This window comes from Coregonus lavaretus (genome assembly GCF_964263955.1).
Source record: "Coregonus lavaretus genome assembly, chromosome: 9".
In the NCBI taxonomy this organism is placed as follows: Eukaryota; Metazoa; Chordata; class Actinopteri; order Salmoniformes; family Salmonidae; genus Coregonus; species Coregonus lavaretus.
Window position 1 is genome coordinate 24,145,834 of NC_139996.1, and position 23,425 is coordinate 24,169,258.

General features: G+C 45.6%; 1 protein-coding gene across 3 annotated transcripts in view; it reads right to left on the reverse strand.

Moving 5' to 3' along the window:
* The window catches only part of LOC311134660 (ras association domain-containing protein 7-like), a 53,412-nt gene that overhangs the window by 16,903 nt on the left and 13,084 nt on the right, over nt 1-23,425 (reverse strand). Inside the window, exon 2 of one of the 3 annotated variants that reach the window (XM_084168408.1) lies at nt 23,051-23,084. The exons of 1 other annotated variant lie outside the window; for it this stretch is intronic. The gene's annotated coding sequence lies outside the window, so the exon portion shown is untranslated. Of the gene's footprint in view, nt 1-15,909; nt 16,619-23,050; nt 23,085-23,425 lie in introns of those variants that run through there. One more of the 3 variants, XM_084168407.1, reaches the window with a different exon arrangement.

Here is a 23,425-nt window from a genome sequence, read left to right on the forward strand (position 1 = left end):
CTAGCCACTCAGCCAGCCTCTGTCTCTGATCAATGAGAGGGAGAGAGAACCCTCCAGCATGGCTGCCTGCTGCACGCACTCATCGTTATACCAATGAAAGAGACACACACTGACAGACAGCATTTGTGTCTAGTCTGGTGTTCTGAAGCCTAAGACTGACTAGTCACAGCTAGTCCTTAAGAGTGAATAGGGTGAATAATGAGGTGTTCTTCCTCAGAAGAGAGAGTTACCGCCTTGATAACCTCTTAGACATGGTAACCATCAGCACACATTCCTGTGGCTTCATGCACACTCAGTAGATCACCCTAAACACACAAAACATACCAGCCACTCACACGCACACAGATTCACAAAAGCACGCGCGCGCACACAAACGCACACAGATTGACACAAGCACGCACACAGTGGTCCATGCTAACCAATTCCAAGTTTCCACCTTACAGTAGAGGTGATGGTTATTCATTGGTGACCTGTGTCTAGTTGAATCTCAGCTGAGCTACTAGGGTCAGCTCTCAGGGGGACAGGAACACATCTCTACAGAACAGAACTGAACATGTTCAACTAGACTCAGTACAGGTTTTTCTCAAATGATCAGCATCAAAGCCCACGCAGACACAGTGGGCAGCATCTCTCTGTCTGTGTGTGTAAGTGTGCTTCTGTCTGTATGAGCTACAGTGTCAGCCTGTGTATAGCACAGGGCCAAAACAAGCAGAGCATGAAGAGGTCTCCATATGTACTCCACAGCTGTTCATAGAGGAGAACACACACACACACACACACACACTTATGTCAGACACACCCTAAAACCTCAAGTTCCCATCCAAACCCACACAGAGGAATTTATTGATTACTGTTAGTCACCCAGAGTAACGCTATTGGGAAATGGAACAGAGAATAAAGGTGAGAAGTAAACGTTCCACAAGTGCTTAAGTTATGAATCCGCTTCAACACCTGCCCCTTAAACAGTGAAGAACAAGGAGCGGAACAGATGTGTGCCTACACTTGACTGCGCTGCAGGCTAATTCAAATCTATACCTGCCCACAACTATTCCTGTACAATCACAGAGTGAGAGAAGTGAGAGAGTGAGAGTGAGAGTGAGAGTGAGAGTGAGAGTGAGAGTGAGAGTGAGAGAGAGAGAGAGAGAGAGAGAGAGAGAGAGAGAGAGAGAGAGAGAGAGAGAGAGTACCCCTTGTCACTGAGCTTCACCGTACTCACATGGAGGAGAACAGTGAGAAGAAGGAAGCAGAGCATGCAGTACACACACCCCCTCAGAAAATGACACACACAGCTTTAAACACATTCTCATTCTTTATGAAACACACACACACAAACAGACTCTCCCTCTCTGTTCGCTCTCGCTCTTATCGTCATTCAAAGGCAAACACACACTGTCCTTGATACACAAAAGTAAACAGCTCCCTGAAGTAAACAGTGTGATAATGAGTTTCTTTGTGGCTGTCTGGGTAGTGGGCAATGCCCTAGTGATGTGCACGACTCTGCCTGCTGTGTCACTCTACCCCTGGGCAGAGGCAGAGACAGAGACAGAAACAGGCTGGCACCAACCACCCTGGTCCCCTCTACACAGTTGCGGCGCTCATTGTTATAATAGCCACACTAGTATTCATGCCCTCTGGGTTCCTCTTGCACCACAGAGCCAATCCCACTCGTAATGTAGAACACTGTCTGTCACAGTGAGCCCAAATATTGATGTTGTCCTCTCGCTTGCTTTGTCTGTTAGGCATGACACTCATTACTGGCTTTGTTGGTTCTGTCTGTCTGTTTTATGACCATTCTGCTCCACGTGGGACAGCAACAACACTGTAATAAAACTGTTGATTCAACTTTATTTTGCCCTCTTTTTTCCATCCCTCATTCCCTCCATTCTTCTTCCGTCCCTCCAGCTCCAAGTGAGACCGATAAGAGGTGTGGCACGGATAAGAGCTGAGAGCAGCCAGTTAGGTCACGTCATCATCATCATCATCATCATCATCATCCAGCAGGGTTCTGACAATCTAACTTCCCCACCTGATGTCTCCACTACAGAACATGTATAAAAGTAAATATGACATACACACATCCAGGTGCTGGAGGTCAAAGAATAGACTCAGCAAAAAGTCAAAGAAGACTCAGTCTGTACAAGAGTCAGGAAACATTATGATATTTTAATAAACCACATGGGAGCATACTGTAGATCTCAATGTGCAATCTTCTTGTGCTAGGTCTCAGTGTGCAGTCTTCTTGTGCTAGGTCTCAGTGTGCAGTCTTCTTGTACTAGGTCTCAGTGTGCAGTCTTCTTGTACTAGGTCTCAGTGTGCAGTCTTCTTGTACTAGATCTGTGTGCAGTATTCTTGTATGAACTACTTCTCAGTGTGCAGTCTTCTTGTATGTACTAGATCTCAGAGTGCAGTCTTCTTGTACTACATCTCAGTGTGCAGTCTTCGTGTACTAGATCTCAGAGTGCAGTCTTCTTGTACTACATCTCAGTGTGCAGTCTTCTTGTATGAACTACATCTCAGTGTGCAGTCTTCTTGTCCTAGATCTCAGTGTGCAGTCTTCTTGTCCTAGATCTCAGTGTGCAGTCTTCTTGTCCTAGATCTCAGTGTGCAGTCTTCTTGTCCTAGATCTCAGTGTGCAGTCTTCTTGTCCTAGATCTCAGTGTGCAGTCTTCTTGTCCTAGATCTCAGTGTGCAGTCTTCTTGTCCTAGATCTCAGTGTGCAGTCTTCTTATACTTCTTTTGTAACGGTACAGAGCATGCAGCCTAGGGGTTTCTAACTTCCTTGATGTGTGAGGAGGAGAAAGACAAGATGCTGTCGCATACTGACACTCTACACACAGACACAAAAAGCCCACAAAACTGCATCCAGCAGTAGGCTATATCTAAGCAGAAGTGTTCACATGCAGAAATAATTAGCTGTAGCTTTGTCCACCGACAAAGCTGCAGTGACTGACTGACTGGCTAACTGGCTGACTGGCTAACTGGCTGACTGGCTAACTGGCTAACAGGCTGACTGGCTGACTGACTGGCTAACTGGCTGACTGGCTGACTGGCTAACTGGCTGACTGGCTGACTGGCTGACTGGCTAACTGGCTGACTGGCTGACTGGCTGACTGCACTAGAGAACAGGGAGTGGTCACAGGCCCTAGAGGAAATAAGATCTCTGATCTTCTGAAGCCTCCACATGCAGCCCTATAAAGGGCTTTGATTCCTGGAGAACTTTTCCAAAAGGACCACACCTAAGACTGGAGCAGATTAGCCTTTACAGTCTGTGACAAGGAAGTAAAGTGGTTTGAACAACAACAAAACCTCAACGGAAGGTTTAGTTTAGTCGGCGGTCTTAGCAAAACATCAGAAAGCAGAAAGTTGTGTGTGGAGTTAGAGGCAGGTTTTTTTCTCCTGTTTCAGAGTCCATATGGCTGTGTGGGTGTGTTCTCTCACACAGAGGAGGGGGCCAGGCTGCTGCAGCCTCTCTAGACACACAGCTTGCTAATTAGACTGAGCGGTTGCCTGGTCTCCCAGCGAATGAAGAGCAGCAACAACTCATGAATAATGCATTTCACAGCACATTACATTCGGCAAATATTTCTCTGAACAAATCCCAAACACATGTGACTGGCCGGCAGCGCCTCTCTGAAAACATCCCCTCTGTCTGTCAGTGTGTCTGTCTGTCAGTGTGTCTGTCTGTGGTAGCGCTATTCAGATGCTAATGACATAGCAGGAGGCATCAGAAACTGTGGTAATAAGCTGTTTCAGGCACTAACAAATCACTGCTCCAGACATCAGTATCAACCCATTATACTGATTGGCTTACTGGTTTGTGGGTTCATTTGCAGCAAGAATTGCAACATATTTTATATTCAATCTGTGTCCTCAAAGCACGTCAACAGTGTTTTAGTAGTCCGTTAATAGTGCAGGAATGGTTGAACAACATCTCACTCAGTTTAAAAGATGCAGAGTAACCACCCAGTTGGATTACATATAAACCTACTGTAGCAACAACAACACACAGGTTTTACTAAGTCATTGATTATTAACCTTGGATGATCCAAGATGGCGTAGCAGTGCGGTCGTGTTCTCTGTTGTGTGGCCGTGTAAATAGCCAGTTTTTTGTATTTTTTTGTATTTTACATATATATATTTCCCTATCACACTTTTCATCCTTCTACTAAATATACTTTCCTGCAACCCGCCTCACTCAATGTGGAACGGATTCTATTATTTACTCACCTTTATCTAGAATCTCCAGTTGAAAATAGCTAGCCAGCTAACTAGCTACTTGCTATTAGCCACCGTTAGCGGTTTTCACCCAGAACATCAGATTTTCTGCCGGAATAACTGAATCACTGGACCTTAACACCGGATCGCAACTAACTAGCCGCAACCGAATGGATGTTGCTGTAGGCTAATCACCACTGCCCCCGAAGCAAGCACCAGTTAGCCTTGAGCTAGCCTCGAGCCAGGCCCATATCCCGGCTATCTACCTCTTTGTCTACCGGACGGGAGTAGCCAGCTAACTAGCTACTTGCTATTAGCCACCGTTAGCGGTTTTTCACCATTGTCCGTGGCCTGCACTACCTACCAGCCAGCTCTAGCCTGGACTATTATCGGCCAGTCTGCACAGCGCGTTATCGACCCAGAACATATCGGATTTTCTGCCGGAATCACTGAATCACTGGACCTTTAACACCGGATCATCGCAACTAGCTAGCTGCAACCAAATGGATGTTGTTGTTGGCTAATCAGCCTTGAGTCATGCACATCTCCCGGCTATCTACTTCTCTGTCAACCGGACGGGACCTCGTAGAGTCGACACGGAGCCCCGCCGATCCATCCATCTGCTAGCCCCGGCCCGCTAGCTCACGCAAACAACAGCCGTGGTTCCTGCTCGCTGTAATGTAGCACCAATTCGAACTGCTCTCGGACTCACATATTGCTGTTCACTGGACCTTATGATCACTCAGCTGCACAGCTGATGCCTGCTGGACTGTTCCTTTACACGGTACCCTGTCCTGTTTATCTGTTTAGGCTCAGCACAAACTTTCATCGCCATTACCAGTTGTTGTCTTAGCTCTCTCTAATAACACCTGTGATTGCTTTATGCCTCGCTCCCATGTCAATATTCCTTGCCTATTGCTGTTCCAGTTAGTTCTTATTATACAATTTCACTGTAGAACCCCGAGATCGGCTCAATCGGTGCCTCCAGTGATGCCATCTCTTTCATTGTTACCCAACGCTTAGGTTTACCTCCACTGTACTCATATCCTTCCATATCCTTGTCTGTACATAATGCCCTGAATCTATTCTACAAAGCCCGGAAATCTGCCCCCTCTATTCTCTGTACCCAACGCACTAGAAGACCAGTTCTTAAAGCCTTTAACCGTATCCTTATTCTAGTCCTCCTCTGTTCCTCTGGTGATGTAGAGGCTAACCCAGGCCCTGTAGCCCCCAGTATCACTTCTACTCCCCAGGAGCTATCATTTGTTGACTTCTGTAACTGTAAAGGCCTTGGTTTTCTGCACGTTAACATCAGAAGCCTCCTTCCTAAATTTGAGTTATTCACTGCGTTAGCACACTCCGCCAACCCTGATGTTCTAGCAGTGTCTGAATCCTGGCTTAGGAAGGCCACCTAAAATTCAGAAATGTCCATCCCCAACTACAACATTTCCGTCTATCATACTATCCAGGTCTGTGCCCAAACAGTTTGAGCTCCTACTTCTAAAAATCCACCTTTCCAGAAATAAGTCTCTCACTGTTGCCGCTTGCTACAGACCCCACTCAGCCCCGAGCTGTGCCCTGGACACCATATGTGAATTGATTGCCCCCCATCTATCCTCAGAGTTCGTACTGCTTGGTGACCTAAACTGGGATATGCTTAACACCCCGGCCATCCTACAATCCAAACTAGATGCCCTCAATATCACACAAATTATCAAGGAACCTACCAGGTACAACCCTAAATCCGTAAACATGGGCACCCTCATAGATATCATCCTGACTAACGTACCCTCTAAATACACCTCCGCTGTCTCAACCAGGATCTCAGTGATCACTGCCTTATTGCCTGCGTCCGTAACGGGTCCACGGTCAAACGACCACTCCTCATCACTGTCAAACGCTCCCTAAAACACTTTAGCGAGCAGGCCTTTCTAATTGACCTGGCCCAGGAATCCTGGATGGATATCGATCTCATTCCATCAGTAGAGGATGCCTGGTTGTTCTTTTAAAAGTGCTTTCCTCTCAATCTTAAATAAGCATGCCCCATTCAAAAAATGCAGAACTAAGAACAGATATAGCCCCTGGTTCTCTCAGACTTGACTGCCCTTGACCAGCACAAAAACATCCTGTGGCATACTGCATTAGCATCAAATATCCCCCGCGATATGCAACTTTTCAGGGAAGTTAGGAACCAATATACACAAGCAGTTAGGAAACAGAAATTTGTATCCTGTAGCACTAACTCCAAAAAGTTTTGGGACACTGTAAAGTCCATGGAGAATAAGAGCACCTCCTCTCAGCTGCCCACTGCACTGAGGCTAGGAAACACTATCACCACCGATAAATCTACAATAATCGAGAATTTCTACAAGCATGTTGCTACGGCTGGCCATGCTTTCCACCTGGCTACCACTACCCTGGCCACCAGCTCTTCAATTCTTGGGTCGACTCTTTTCTCTGTGTATATCAATGATGTCGCTCTTGTTGCTGGTGACTCTCAGATCCACCTCTACCCAGACGACACCATTTTGTATACATCTGGCCCTTCATTGGACACTGTGTTAACAAACCTCCAAACGAGCTTCAATGCCATACAACACTCCTTCCGTAGCCTCCAACTGCTCTTAAACACTAGTAAAACTAAATGCATGCTCTTCAATCGAACGCTGCTGGCACCCGCCCACCCGACTAGAATCACTACTCTCGACGGGTCTGACCTAGAGTATGTGGACAACTACAAATACCTAGGTGTCTGGTTAGACTGTAAACTCTCCTTCCAGACTCACATTAAGCATCTCCAATCCAAAGTTAAATCTAGAATCGGCTTCCTATTTCGCAACAAAGCCTCCTTCACTCATGCTGCCAAACATGCCCTCGTAAAACTGACTATCCTACCGATCCTTGACTTCGGCGATGTCATTTACAAAATAGCCTCCAACACTCTACTCAGCAAATTGGATGTAGTCTATCACAGTGCCATCCGTTTTGTCACCAAAGCCCCATATACTACCCACCACTGTGACCTGTACGCTCTTGTTGGCTGGTCCTCACTACATATTCGTCGCCAAACCCACTGGCTCCAGGCCATCTATAAATCACTGCTAGGCAAATCCCCACCTTATCTTAGCTCATTGGTCACCATAGCAACACCCACCCGTAGTATTCGCTCCAGCAGGTATATCTCACTGGTCATCCCCAAAGCCAACACCTCCTTTGGCCGCCATTTCTTCCAGTTCTACCACAACTGCTCTAACTAGATAAACACTTTATTCACTCATTTTACATTTTAGTCATTTAGCAGACGCTCTTATCCAGAGCGACTTACAGTTAGTGAGTCCATACATTTTCATACTGGCCCCCTGTGGGAAACGAACCCACAACCCTGGCGTTGCAAGCGCCATGCTCTACCAACTGAGCTACAGGGGACCATGTAAACTAGGCCAGTCATGTATTTCTCTCAGTAAAAGGGCTGCATAGGGCTGAGCCACAATGAGTAACCTTCTATTGTCCTCTTCATTTATTTACAAAACCTTTGCGTGCTGTATAGTTTACATGGTCCCCTGTGAGGTTTTAGAACAGAGAAGAGGACTTAGCCTTGTCATCGTTACTCAGCTCCTTGAGAGACAGAGAGGACTGACTGGTGTGGCTACTGAGCTCTACAGAGAACAGGAGGCTGTATTGTTAAGTGGTTAAGAGCATTGGGCCAGTAGCCAAAAGGTTGCTGGTTCGAATCCCAGAGTCATCAAGTAGAAAATAATCTGCCTTTCTGCCCTTAAGCAAAGCAGTTAACCCCTGAATAACAACTGCTCCCTGGGCGCCGACGATGTGGACGTCAATCAAGGCAGCCCCCCTCACCTCTCTGATTCAGATGGTTAAATGCGGAAGACACATTTCGGTTCAATGCATTCAGTTGTGCAACTGAGTAGATATCCCTTTTCCCTAGGCTACAGCCACAGACTGCTGATGGGCACCTCTATGAGTAATTATACACTCTCTACCTGACTCAGCACTACTGCAGGCCTGGCAGGGAGTCGAGATCACACGCACGCACACCCTCATTGAGTGCACACACACACACACACACACACACTCAGAGTGCACACGAAAGCAGAACACACACACACACACACACACACACATTTAGGGGTGTAACGGTACACGTATCGCACCGTGAACCCAAATAAATACATTCAAAATATAATAAAAAAATTAAAACACTAGGCCTATAGGCTATGCATATGCTGCGTTGTATGCCTTTTGAGTAAATCGGAGCTGAAAAAAAAACATTTCAGGCTATTCCGTTTAAACAACTATGCGCACGTTGTAATTAAAATTCTAATCTTAATTGCCGCATTTCAAACTGTCCTTTTGCGAGGTGCAGTTGGGCACTAGTTCTGTACAATGGCAAGTGATGGAGTCAATAAAACAGGAGGATTCTCCATCATCGTTTAAATATCCCATCATCGTTTAAATATCCAGTTGGGGAAAATGTTGGCTTCCCAGTAGATTACAACGGCAATGGACAGCGTTAACAGTACTATGTAGCCACTGCTAAACGAGAATAGCCTATGCAGCTGCCAACATCTCAAACATGTTGACACATTTACGCCGACATCACCCCGGTATTCCTACCACTGGAGAAAAACAACACAACTTGGTCTCCCCTTTACATTCAAGCAGCCTTTCGCAGCTGATTCTGACCTGGCCCCAAAAATTACAAGAGTGATAGGTATGTTTATAGCCGTGGATATGCACCAATTCTTGGTGGTTGAGAATAGGGGGTGTCAGCACCTTGTGAAAGTTCTCGAGGCACGTCACGAACTTCGCCCTCTCGCACCCATTTCAGCAAACAGGTAGTACCCACTCTATATAAGAAAGCTAAATCTGAAGTTGTCAATGAATTGACCAATGCACTCTGTGTTGCGCTTCATACAGATGGATGGACCTCCAGGGCTACAGAAAGCTACCTAGTGACAGGCCATCACATTACCCCAGAGTGGGAGATGACAAGTATCGTGCTACAGACACGCCCCCTTTATGAGTAGTCACACAAGTGCGCATCTTTTTCTCTTTGTAAGAAAACATTAAACGCATAGGCTATACAATGTCTGATCTATGTTTACATGTTGATTTCACACGCATATTGCACTTTATTTTAGTGTTGTTATTGATGAGTAATCATGTGTTTTCATTTAAGAAAATACGAAGTGATAGTATTCCTGATTGGGCTTTCATCAGGCATTATGACTCATGATCATATATGGAATCAGGAATACCAACACATTGTATTTTCTTAAATAAATAAAAATGAACTACAGTAACTGTTGCCATTTAATTTTCCTGCTGTGCCGAAACCGAACTGTGACACCAAAACCGCAAGATGTAGCGAGCGGTGGGTTTGGTCAAGGTTACACCCCTACACACAAAGGATTAAACACAACAAGATGGGAGAAGTGGCTGAATATGAATCACTGAGAAAAGGAGTGAGGGAGTAGAGAGAATGGTAGACAGAGAAGAGAACATTAGATCATGATGCTAGGTTTCTGCCTAAAGTCATTGAGTATGTTTACATGCACAATAATAATTCGATATTAAACTGATTATGGCAGTAGGCAGATTATGCAATAGTCATGTAAACACCTAACTCTGCTTATCTTAAATCAGCATAAGATCAAAATCGAAGTAAACCTACACCGATTAAAACACCTGGTTTTCTGAGCAATCTTTCTAATTATTAGGACATCTTAAACAGCTTAATCAGAGGTCCAGAGGTGTATTTGATCTGCGCATGTTCTAGCACCAGCCGAGCGAGCCTCCCTCTTTAGCACGAGTTTAGTGAGTTCAGAACAACTGAATGTATGCTTTTTAGAAGTAGTTTTCACATACAAACTTTATATGTCCAAACTCAGAATCAAATGCAATTACAAGACTGACTGAAAGTTGGTATCCTTAAATTGCACTGATGACAGTTATATTCGTAGGCCCTGTTCTAGTCTCATCTGTGTGTGCGTGCGTCTCGGTCTCCAGTAGCACTGGGCTGGTCTCATTAGTAATTTAAGGCTCTTTCAATGTCTGCTAATGTAAAGGACGTCACGCTGCTTGCTTAGCGAGTACCGCTTCCTCCTGATTCGGCTCACACCGAGGCTCGAACCCAAGACGTCTGCCTCGCAAACACACGTGACCGCCCTCTTGAAGCTTCTTACCAGTCAGCGCTACTCGAAAAGCTAACTATTCGCTGGCGCAAGTAGGGCCACTTCAGGCTGAGGAGTAATTTTCACACATTCCCATTGCCTACACTGACATCAATAATTGAATCATGCTTTTTTGTTTTCCTTTTTGGGATTCAATGTTCCAGCAGTACGCTCCAAAATGTTCCAAATGATACCCATTTCAAGTGTTATATGTTAAACCCCAAATACTAAGTTAAGAGTTGTCTATAGCCAGTGATGTAGTGGTAAAAAATAGGTGGGTAAACTCTGATCACCGGTCGCGGTGAAAAAATAAACGCTTGTTGTCGTGCAAAAACAAATGGTGGGTAAACTGCGTTTAGTTGTGTTTACCCTCCACTACACCACTGTCTATAGCCTAAAACCAAACAACAGTGGGAGAGTCTTTAGGATCCAGTCCAGACTAGTGCAGGTGTGCATACTTTAACAGGGCTGGACAGACAGTAAAAATATATGACTCCAAATGCAAAACAAGGAGTTGTGGGCTGGATTAACGTTTTAACAGATGAGATCTGTGCTGCATTCCACCCAGTTAGGCTACCTCCCAAGTCTCCCTCTCCATGCAATGGATAGTTAACAATAACAAACGCAGTCCCTTCAACACTGGTTTAAATTAAACTGTTAAACTGAACTCATCTAGTTCCATTCCTTCTCCCTAACACTAGGGAAATATTTGTTCTAACTTGGGGCCATGCAAGGGATACTGTAGTCAACCAACAGCCAGCTCTATTCCATTACATTACAACGTCTTAGTTTCCTACAGCTCCATTTCTTCTTCTACTATATTTATTCTCCTGAACACTAGTGAAACATTTGTCAATGTAATACACAGGTTAGGTAATAAACAGGTGTTGTAGATTAACATGTGGCTCCATGGTTAAGGTCAGTGGTATGCAAACCTCTTCTCACACACACACCTAATATTGACCTAGGGAGAGAGTGACTAGCCCTGGGAGAGTGTGATAAGGGCAAACAGTGTGTGTGTGTGAGTGTGTGTGTCTTTATGTGAGATCTGTACTTTAAACAGGGGATTCATACACCCTGAGGAATGTTTGTTGTGAAAGCATGCAGTGAGCTGACTGAAGGTAAGGGCAGAGGTCAGGTTGAGGGAGGAGTAAGATATGGGTTTAGGTGCAGAAGGTGTATGGTGTGAGGGGAGCAGAGTATGTGGACGTTTATGGATGCTATGAAGGTAGTATTGAGTGTGGTTGGTGTGGGTCATGCAGTGGGGATCTATAGGGCTAAGAAGGGCTAAGGCCACTCATGGGGAGGTGTCAGCCACAACTCTCGCTCTCATTAAACTGGGGGACGAGTAACGATTATTGCTCTCTAAGTGGAGGGGTGAAGGGGTGGAGGGGTAGATTTACGGTGGGATTCCTAATATCCCAGATACTTTACTGGATCAGGGACATATATCTGCCTTGCTCTGTCCAGCCCTGGAAACCTCCCGTTCACCCCCCTTACCATCAACACACACACACGCACAGTCGCACTCAGTCAGGGCTCCATAGTTGACACTAGCCAGGCTGTTGAGGGGAGGGGGCACACAGATGAGGGAGGAGTGGGGGAGGGAGGGGTTAAGCTCTGCTTTGTGTGTGCCTGGTAGAGGTCTAAAAAATTGGGACCCCATTCCGAAATGGACTTGGGGTTTTCCCACCCGGACCGATATGCATAAATAAAAACATTTAATATAGAGACCCGTTCCAAACGGAACCGAGGACAACTTGACCCGTTCCGTATAAACCTGGTCGGACCATCCCCGGTCCGATAAGAGTGAGGAAAGCAGCAGAAAATTCTTTTTTTTATTAACCGGAGCTGATAGAGCGTGAGAGGATGGAGAGAGGTGCCACTCTAGCAGGCGGGGGAGGGGCAGTACTGTGAGCAAGTGACATGGGGAGCAGGGTGGTGGGAGGGAGAGACAAGAGACAGTAACCAACTGAGCCGACTCGCGCTATAGTAGACTAATAGCTGCCATAGCTAGTTTATTTATCATCAAATATGATTACGTAGTACCTGTCTTGGACTGCATCAAACCGGGACGAGAAGCTAGTTAAGCTAACTAACGTTAGCTAGCTAGGCTAACAGACTGCAGTGCATGCTCTTTCTCATCCTACAGTTACAAATAGCAACAACTGCATTCAGAATATTAAGTAGCAGCCTGCCTACATGTTGGCTCTTGGTCGTTGTAGCCGATCCTTCTCCTTTAACTTTTCATTCCGTCATTTTAATTCCATTAGATATCTCTTAACTTTTGCCACACACGGAGCGAGGCTCTATGACTGTAGCCTATTGCCACTTTGAGACTTATGATTGGCCAACAACAACGCTCCACTCTCGTGAAAAGCAGCAGCAGCAGCATAAATGATAACATGTCTCTCTTTCTCGCTCTCTACTGCAGCAGACTCATTCGGAAATGCACGGGCCCTTCCGGAAAAGTCAGTTAAAATTACACATACCCGAGACCCGTGACAATCATATCAGATCCGACCCAGATCCTTGACATTATTTAGAATTCTGGGTCCCGGATCGGGTATTCAGGTACAGGTGGATCCGTGAAGACCTCTACTGCCTGGTATCCATTCAGAATATTCCTTACCACACACACAGCTTGGACACCTTTCAATATTTCAAAGAGAAACTCTCCAAACAATGTGTTTATGGTGGTACAACCAGTCCACAGTCCACAGAGCAGTATCACAAGTCAAGAGGAGAACATATGTCAGTGTTCATGTCGGTGTGAAAAGGCCAATGTAAAACACCTGCCCTAACTTAAAGAGATGAGTCAAGACACTAAGAACAGGGCCTTATCCATTCATCTCCATGACAGGGAGATCTTTGTCATCACATTGTGGTGAGCATAGGGGTTTACATACAGCTATAAGAACCAAAGAGAACACTGTTCAAAGTGACGACATGTCTTCTTCACCCATGACAGATCCTGAGCTGTGAAAGTGAAGTACCCGAGTGTGCTGAGACTGTGTTGAAAGTACACAGTCCCTGACCTGAGGAATGCCACCCAGTCTGACTGTGTCTGTGTGTATCAGTGGACGGAGGCTGCCCTGGAGGTCACCATGTACTATAGGATGAGAAAATGCCCCTAGGTGCTGATTTTTCGGTCTGTTTTGGCCTAGTATCCCTCCTAATGGTCCATCTTAAGAGGACTGTCGAAGTTAGATTTGAGCTTATATTACCTGTTCTTGGAGGCAACTTTGACCTACTTCTATGATGTTCACAGATAATAGATATCAGTTTAAGGCAACGTCTTCCAACTCTGATTGGAGGCAAGTCTCTGCCAAGAACACCTGCCTCTACTCCCTCAAAGTCATAGATTTGGAAACCTTCACAGCTTGCCTTCTGCTTGGCGCCAAAAGCCCCTCTCTCAGCCCCTGTGTGTGTATGTGTGTACGTGTGCGTATTCAGGCCCTCCCCTGGCAGAGAGACCAGCATTATTTACGGTTTTGTAAGATGCTGTGAGTCAACACGGCACCTCAAACACAACACCCCATTGCAATGTCTATGCCTGGCTTCACACGACTCCTAGGGGAACAAATCATGAGGTGTGTGTGTTTTCAGGATGTAGTCTGACCTCTGATCTAGAGGTTTTCAGAGGGCCCAGAAGGTTATCTTTCACTGCCGGACTAAATGACCACAGTCAAAACTGCCAGGGACTTTCCATTAGAACTTCTCCCTAACTGGTTGACTGAAGGCAAACAAGCAGCAATTGGTATCAAACATTTCCCTCCAGAAACAAACAGAATGGAAGCTATTGGTTCCTGCCATCCAGTTAGGGCCCGGGTGAACATGTCAAAGCCATGTAAAAGTGGCTTATTGAAGGGACTGAGGGAGTTACTTCTGCAAGTCAAACTGGCCATAGAGCATAGGAGAGAGAGAGAGAGCAAGAGAGGAGAAAGAGAGAGAGATAGCTATTGGAATAAGGAAATATACATTTTTTTACATTTTAGTCATTTAGCAGACACTCTTATCCAGAGCGACTTACAGTTAGTGAATGCATACATTTTAAATTTTTTTATATATATTTTTCATACTGGCCCCCGTGGGAAACGAACCCACATCCCTGCCGGCCAAACCCTCCCCTACTTTGGACGACGCTTTAGCAATTGTGCGCCGCCCATGGGTCTCCCGGTCGCGGCCGGCTGCGACAGAGCCTGGACTCGAACCAGGATCTGTAGTGGCACAGCTAGCACTGCGATGCAGTGCCTTAGACCACTGTGCCACTCGGGAGTCATATACAGGTGTCTGTGTGTGTCTGTGTGTGTGTGTGTGTGTGTGTGTGTGAAAGAGGCAGGAGAGTGCACATGAGGAGAGCAGCACTGGATCAATCTTTTATCACACAGTGCACTCTCCTTCCTGATAGATCACACACTGTCTGTCCATCACATTACACAAATACACGCACACACCTTCACTCTCTCAAACACACCTAGACAAGAAACAAGTAAGACTTTCCCTCATGAAAACATTCCCATACTGTTGCTTTGAGACCACCTGCAGTAGGTAGCCTAGGTCTCGTCGTGATAACCAACGACAGGCAGAGCCACTTCATACACCCACATCATCAGTTACATTAAACTAACTGCACTCAGCAAGACTACATTACATTAATTTACCGCTAGACACACACACACACACACACACACACACACACCATTCATAAACAGAGGCAGAGAAAAGGGTCCATGCTTCTCCATGTGTAGTGAAGCAGTAAAAGGACATTCAATATAACATCACAGTGAACACAGCCATCTCTCAGAGGACTCTCCACTCTCTCCTTCATTACGTCCAGCTGTAGTTATCGACACAAGATAGTTGGAAACGCACCGCAGTAGGCAATTGTCACATCTATTTTCTATGCAAACCTTCTCTAAATGTCGACAACAACAAAAGATCACTGAACAAGTTAATGGAAACATAGCTACTGACTGAGGAGACAGTTGGATGAAAATGTGCACACACACACACAGGTTAGGATAATAAGTTAATATTTTAGAATGTGTGGCACGCTAACAGTTAAATAAGCTTTGTATAGGCAGAGAGTGAACTCTGCGCGTGCCCTCCATAAATTCATCTTTAATCTGCAAAAGTAAAAAGAGCTGGGTGACGTGCAGGCTGTGGAAGAGATACCCATGGCCTTACCATGCCTTGTCACACACATGCATGCATGCACAAACAGACAAGTCCACACACGGGACGGGCAGACAGCTTCCCTCTAACAGGTTAGAGTGGTGCTGTAGAGGAGGGGGCCTAGCAGCAACAGATACATTTAAAGACACAGTAGCCTGGTCAGGGACATTGAACACACACACACACACACATATAAAGTCCCTCACACACACACACACTCACTGAAACACACACACACACACACACTCAAACATACACACACACACACTCACTCAAACATACACACACACACACACGTTTCCAGAACAAGATGTGCCACACTCACCAGGTGTGGAAATATCTTCCTTAACTGCTCTCTCTCCCTCTCGCGCTCACGCTCTTTCTCTCGGGTAGATTCCACTCTCTCCAAGCACTGGAGAGAGGGATCAGGAAGTGTAGTCCCAGTGCAAGAGGGAGGGAGTGAGTGAGTCAGGGGAGGTAAAGTCCAGCGGGGGTCAGAGTCAGGGGAGGTGGCTGGAGATTAAACAGGTCTGTCTGTCGCTACTCCTCTGTCTCTCTCTTTCTTCCTTTCTCTCTCTTTTTTCTTCTGTTTCTCTCTTTCTCTCCGTCACTCGTTCAATGGCTGCTTCAGGAAGATCTGAGTGACTGCTGAACTCTCCCTCTCTCTACCCTTCCCTTTCTGTCATACAGAAACACACACTCCCTCTCTCCCTCTCTTTCACCCCGCCCTGACACACGCTGCTGACAGGGCAGGCCCCTCCCCCTCTCCAGGTAGTGGGAGTAGAAGAGTGTTCTCTCTCCTTCTCTCTCCCCCTCTGACTGCCTACCTCGTTCATTCTCAATAACACACTCAGTGTCATTTGCTGTAATCAACGGTCTCAATATTCACACCAGCTACACACACACACACACACACACACACACACACACACACACACACACACACACACACACACACACACACACACACACACACACACAAGAGGAGGCTGGTGGGAGGAGCTATTGGAGGACGGGCTCATTGTAATGGCTGGAATTAATGGAATGGAGTCAAACATGTTGTTTCCATGTGTTTGGTACCATTCCATTGATTCCATTCCAGCCATTACAATGTGCCCGTCCTCCCACCAGCCTCCTCTGACAATCACACACACCCACACACACTATGGTTAATCAGCAATCCTGTAACAGCGGGGAAATAGGACAAACACAGAACACACACTTATCACATTCTTGCACATTGACTAATGCACACTTAGCCCAACATTCAAACTTTGCCATTTCTGTTCCTGGAATAGGCGCAGAATATCTCTCTCTCTCTCACAGACATACACACATACATACAAACACACACACCAGAGAGACTAGCGTTACCAATGGGTGTGTGTAGGAGCCCCACAGCAGGAGCTGAGGCCTGTTTTCCATTAACACCTCTCTCTCTTCATCCCTTTCTTGCTCACTTTCCGTTTCTCTCTCCTTCCATCGATCTTGCGCTCCCATAATATATGCTTTGCTCTGCCTCTCCCCTCTCCCCTCTCCCCCACCCGAAACCCCAGGGCTGGTCACTGATACTCAGGAGGATCCCAGTAGAGCAGGCCCTTCAAATAGACAGCAGGTCCTCTCTAGGATATAGCCTAGTCTGTTTCACAAAGAAACAGGGAAACCCCTCCAAACAATCAGATGTGTGTATGTGTGTGTGTTTGTGTGTGTGTGTATGCGTGTGTGTGTGTGTCTTCATGTGCTAAGCCACTAAGGCTGGGTTTGGAGCCGTGCCAGGCCAATTAGATGTTGTTGTGTTGGTATTGTCACGGCAGGACATCCTCCCCTATGGCCTTTAGGGTAAACACACTAAAAAAAATCAACACACAAACTGAGCATTAGTCCAATTTACCAAGGGTGAACTGACATGACTCATAACCGTCTTTAACTAAACACATTCACAAACACAGACACATTCACAAACACATTGACACTAAAATGCTAAATAATGTGTCTATTGTTGTCTTGCAATAGCCCATATGTGTCCCAAACTTAATGAAACCATTTAAACCAGTCTAGGCCTAACTTTTTTAAGCCTGAACTATGCAATCCCTCTGAGAGTTTGCTCACATCTGACACTTCTGTCCACTGACACAAGCTTTTGGCACATTTAAGAGCTCAGATCCACAACAGATCCAGTAATACTCTCTCTCACACAAACACACAGTAGGCCACTTCTGACAGGAACTACAGTGAAGGGAGAGTACCCTGAAGGTTCGGCTGCTAGTGGCCAGGGTGAGAAAAGCAGAAGGTGTCAGAGGGAAGTAACGTTTTAAAAGGGCAATATCGAGAAGTCAGTCTTTTCCCCTACGATTAGGAACTACTTAGTAGTTGGTAAATCCCAAAAGTCAAACAGAGCCAATGAGAGCTGAGGGCTGAGGGCAGTGTAGGTTAGTTGTGGGCCCTGTGATGTAAGGATTAGTCTGAAGACTTTGAGATTTCACTGACACCTTCCAGGCATTCCTGAGGGGGCCTCTCTCCTGAACCAGAATATGGGTTTACAGGAGACATACATGGCGATTCTCCTTGAAGCCCAGAAAGCAGCCATTCACCTTGCCTTTCACCAGCTTTTCACGCTTAATAATGTCAAAATACGTTCAGTACTTACCAAAGAATGGCGTTTCACTGAGCAACTATCGTCAATACTGCCGTTACGTACTTCCAAAAAAGGTCAAAATAAAAAGTTACACGCAACAGAAAACATGCGCCAAATCCACCTCTTCTGCACCTCCAATAAAATCCCTCATTACTGCCACGCACAGGTCGGCTGATCCAGCAGCAGGAAAGGTCATTGATTTTACCACCTACAACAGTGTATGAATGTCATATCAATCTGTTGTATCACTCATGCTACAGTAGATTAAGTAGACAATATTGGGTACATTTTTACAGTGATTGCATATTTCTAGATCGGCTTTATTTTGGTGTATTTTCATTCCATTAATAATAATTGTAGAAGGTGCAGAAGAGGTGGATTTGGCGCACTTGGTCAAAAACAATACTTAGATTCTTTCCAGACAAGGATTTATTTCAGTTTTCATTTCCATTTGAGTCATTTAGCAGACGCTCTTATCCTCAGTTGCGTGTAACTTTTTATTTAGACCTTTTTTGGAAGTACATAACAGCCGTGACGGCAGTAATGACGATAGTTGCTCAACAAAACTCCCTTCTTTGATAAGTACCAAACGTATTTTGGCATTATTAAGCTTGTAAAACTGGTCAATGGCAAGTTGAATGGCTGCTTTCTGGGATTAAAGGAGAATCGCCATATACGCCAGCTCCTGTAAACCCAGATTCTGGTTCATCTCCCTCCCTCTATACCTCCCTCCATCACATCCATCCCTCCCCCTCGCCTCGCCCCCACCCAACCCTTACTTTTCTATAACACATTCAACCCCCCCCCCCCTCGCTCCAGTTTGCATCGAGCAAAAAGAAAGAAGGCAAAGAAAGAACAGATGAGGTCTAAAAAGCTTCATCATCTTTACATTCAAACCCAATCCAGCCATGTTTCCTCCCTCTCAATGTTCAGTCCCAGCACACAAAAGACTGAAAGCATTCCCAAATCCACAACCCGGATCACCCTTTCACTGGCCTCAATCAGAGCCCAATACCTTTACTAAGGACACACATAAATCTGTACAGAGAACAGTAAGCCAGCTGTAGATCAGGCCAGAAAAGGCAGGAAGATGTCAGTATCTGAGGAAGGAGGAAGATAAATAGACAGGTCTTTCCTGGCACTTTTCAATAGGTCCTGTGGAGGGAGATGGGCTGAGAGGGACTCATGCAGTCTTTTGTGTTGGCTGTTCTGCATCAGGCTTGAATAGCATTAAGTCTAAGGCTCAACTGTCTCCCCTCCCCCTCTTCAGAGATTAGACCTCCCTCTCTTGTTCCAGTGTTTCCCAGAAAACCTCCTTCAACAGGTGGGAAAAGGACAGACAGACACAAGTTAAAACATACAGGAGGCAGAATACAGCATTGTGTTCAACAGGAGACAATAGGAGAAAACACTTCGAAATGAAGAAGGGACTACAGTCCAATAAGAACATCAATATTATTTTTCCTGTTTCAAAACATTTTGCTTCATTGCTTGTCTAATTGAATATGTCCCAGCCAGGACTGCTCTCATGGTTGCAACAACACACTGAGTTCTGAACTTTTGTTGACATTGGTTTTGTGGTCAGCGTAAGCCAGACCAAGGTAGTGGTAATACTTTGTTTGTTCCTAGCAGAGCTAAGTATAACCCAGCTGTATCATTATGGTCAGGGTCGAACTATTGCTCCTGCATTGTAGCTCTGCTCTGTGTATCATTAAGATAGGCTGGATGGCTTTCTCTTAGGTAACTGCATGGTTTACTCTTAAATATAGCACATCCCGCAGAAGTTAGAAACAAAGCCTTTCTTTGTTTTCTACCCTGATACCCGTCTCAGTCAAGGAATAATGTAGGTCTATCTTTATGATCTCATTTGGAAATCATAATCTCACCTCATTTCATCTGTACTACTACAACAGGCCATTGTCTTGTCTGTGCATTAAAACAGTTCATACCAGTTTAACAATAGGAAAGAGAGAAGCGAACGCGGTAGCCTATATCTCTTCCTCTGCTGTCATCCAGTCTAGACCAGTGTCAACCCACAGCCAGGGAAGGGCTCTCTCCCTCTCTGTCATGCATGGAGCCCCTCAGTGTGGAACACAAAAGCCAGTCAGGGTTTAAGTCAACAGTACGCTCACATCACACACTAACCCTGGGAGTTCTGGTGGTGGGAGTGGGTGGGATACTGCCTCGCCACACACTGGTCTCACGCTTGTGAACAAACACACCGCCAGGCCAGACAGAGAGACAAACAGAAAGACAAACAAGTAATGGAGAGAGAGAAATTCAAGATGGATATAAACAGACAGAGCTGGACAGACAGATTATCAAATAAACAGAGAGAGAGAGAGAGAGAGAGAAACAGACTAGGCAGAGACAGATAGTAGGAAACAATCAGAGAAAAGGAGAGAGACATTTACATTTTAGTCATTTAGCAGACTCTCTTATCCAGAGCGACTTACAGTTAGTGAGTGCATACATTTTATTTTTTTCATACTGGCCCCCTGTGGGAATCGAACCCACAACCCTGGCGTTGCAAGCGCCATGCTCTACCAACTGAGCTACACTGGCCCAGAGACAAAGGTAAAGAGAGACTGTAGGAGGGAGAGAGGGACTGGAGGGTGGGGTTGTTGATGATGATAAAAGCCAGTGGAAGGACAGGAAGTGCCGGTTAGGGAGAATGGACCAGTCAAGTGATTAGAGGTCGGAGGTCAGGGGTGAACAAGGGACAGAGTGTGAGGCGCCCTAATGTAGGCACTGACACCCTGTCTGGTTCTCTCTTTACCAGTCTTTCTCGGTTTCTCTCTCTCTGTCTGTCCATTTGTCTGTCTGATTGTCTGTCTGTGTCAATCTCTCTCTCTCTTTCTTTTCATTTTCTCCTCTATCTGATGTCTGGGGAAAGGGCTATAAAAACACCTGTTAGAACGATAAGTCCCAGTGGCTTTCACCACTTCTCTTTCCCTTCCGTGGATCAAAGGATTCATCTTGCTGTGTGTGCAGTGGGGTGGCTGGGTGAGTCAGTATACCTCCCCCCTTCCCCCTGCCTGGGGAACATGACACTACTCCTCTCACATAATTGACTTGCATTGTTCCACTACACATCTCTTTTACAGATATCATCCTCACAATATATGTCTCATATTCTAGAGTGCTAGTGTAAAATGGCTCATCAGAACCTGGCATAAAGAGTATGTAGTAGCCTGGAGAATTTCCAGAAACCCTGGTTGAGTATAACCTAGGACAAGACATCTGAAAGTATAATCACTGTCTAGTGGTAGTTGGAGCTTGAGTGTGTTCTAATGGACATGTTTGTGTGAATAAATTACTGTGCGCGCATGTGTGTGTGTGTGCGTGTGTGTCTGATTACTAATTAATAGAAGGGTCATAGGGTCCTCTGTCTCTCCCCCACAGCAGCCCACACATGCCCAGCCTGCTATGCATAACACCACCAGTAGGAATGTGAGGATTGTTGGGTCAGCAAGCAGTGACATCATACATAGCAGCAGGTAGCAACAACGCAGCCCCAGTCCCCGTTTCCTCTTGATTACATCAGCCAAGTATTAATGTCTACAGATAAAGCCATGACACACTCCACCACAGCTTCCTGTGAGCACACACACACACACACTTTGGGAGATTCATACAAACACACTTCAAATCCTGAGTATATATAAAATGACTCACTGAGTCCAGCCAGTCTGCCTCCCGTACATTAGCCTTCCCATATATCCTTTTCATCCTATATCCTTTTCTCACACGACAGGCAAGTAATACAAGCTCTCTTATCAGCAACACAGCTCTGAGTATGAGACATAACCTTTCACACATGACAGGTCTCCCCTGACTGTGTGTGTGTGTGTGTAACAGGAGATCCTCCGGCAATCAGACAGACAAGACAAGAGTGCACCTGTGGGAGTGGCCGAGAGCTCTGCTTCTGGCGTTGCCACAGTTACCAAACACAGGGCAAGCCACCTGGTTGGTGGAACCGGAGCAGGGCAGTCGAAAGAGAACAACACTTGAAGACGGTTGCCATGCCAGAATGTGACAAAGTGGCCTAATTCACAGACACAGCCCAAAGTGTGTCTGTGTCGGGACAAAACCAGAGGAACAGAGCTCACAGCTGTGGAGTCTCAAAATATTATGGTCCATTTCTACTACACGACCCAATGGTGTTTTAACTAAGGACACAAATCTTGAGACCAGACAACTGTCACACCAACAGTTTGAATACAAATTCTTTCCATAAATGTACTGAAATGAAGACTACTGTAAGCTCCATGTTTAAGGCTAATGCAGCTTTACACTAAAATGACTGTTCATTTCATTTCCCATGGAAGGCTCTCCACCACCAATCTAGCCAGAATAGGAATCCTACTCTCGTCTTAATTCATCGTCAGCGGCGTACAACAACATCAACAAAAGATCTGACTCATAAAATATGTTCTAACCGGAGATAGCCTACATGAGAGCTTTGAAGAATTTACCCTCAGCTGACATGTGTGCCAGTTGAGTGTTAGACCTGCATTCACCTTTAAACATAGACCGATTGCTCTGCTCTTGTCGTTACCATAGTAATGTCTTTAATAGATACCAATAAGATTATTTTCCATCAGTCAGTTGCCGTAAGACTGACAATGTGAATGACACATAAGCGAACAAAAAGGCAGTTAAATTGTCATTTGTTTTTTGTTGCCTTAGAAGTTCGAACGACATAAACACCTATTACTATTTACTTACATTCAAACTCTCTGAAAACAACAGTTTGACAAGACAGCCAACAGAAAAAGACACAAAACAAACTTCCAAAACAGGGGACAAAAGCCCCAGAACTACTCACTTCTTTAGTAGACACCAACCGTCTGTCTGGGTCTCTGTGGTGGTGTGAAAGAAGAGCAAGAGGAAGAAAGAGAAACAGCCCAGTCACTGTGAGAGCGTATGTGTGTTACTCTGCTACCTGATCCAGTGGAGTGAATGAGAGCCCCACACACTCAGCGCGATGGAGGGGAGGAGTGGGGCAGGAGAGAAAAGTGAAATGGTGCCGCCATTCTCTGTCGCCCTGGAGACCAATGCTCTTTCAAAGAAAATCAACCAACGACAAACACCGGCGATTGTGTTGAGACAAAAAAGCCACATGACTGCAGGACTGCCATTCCCTCAGCAGAAAAAACAGAGCGAGAGAGGGAGGGAGAGAGAAACAAAAAGAGAGAGAGAA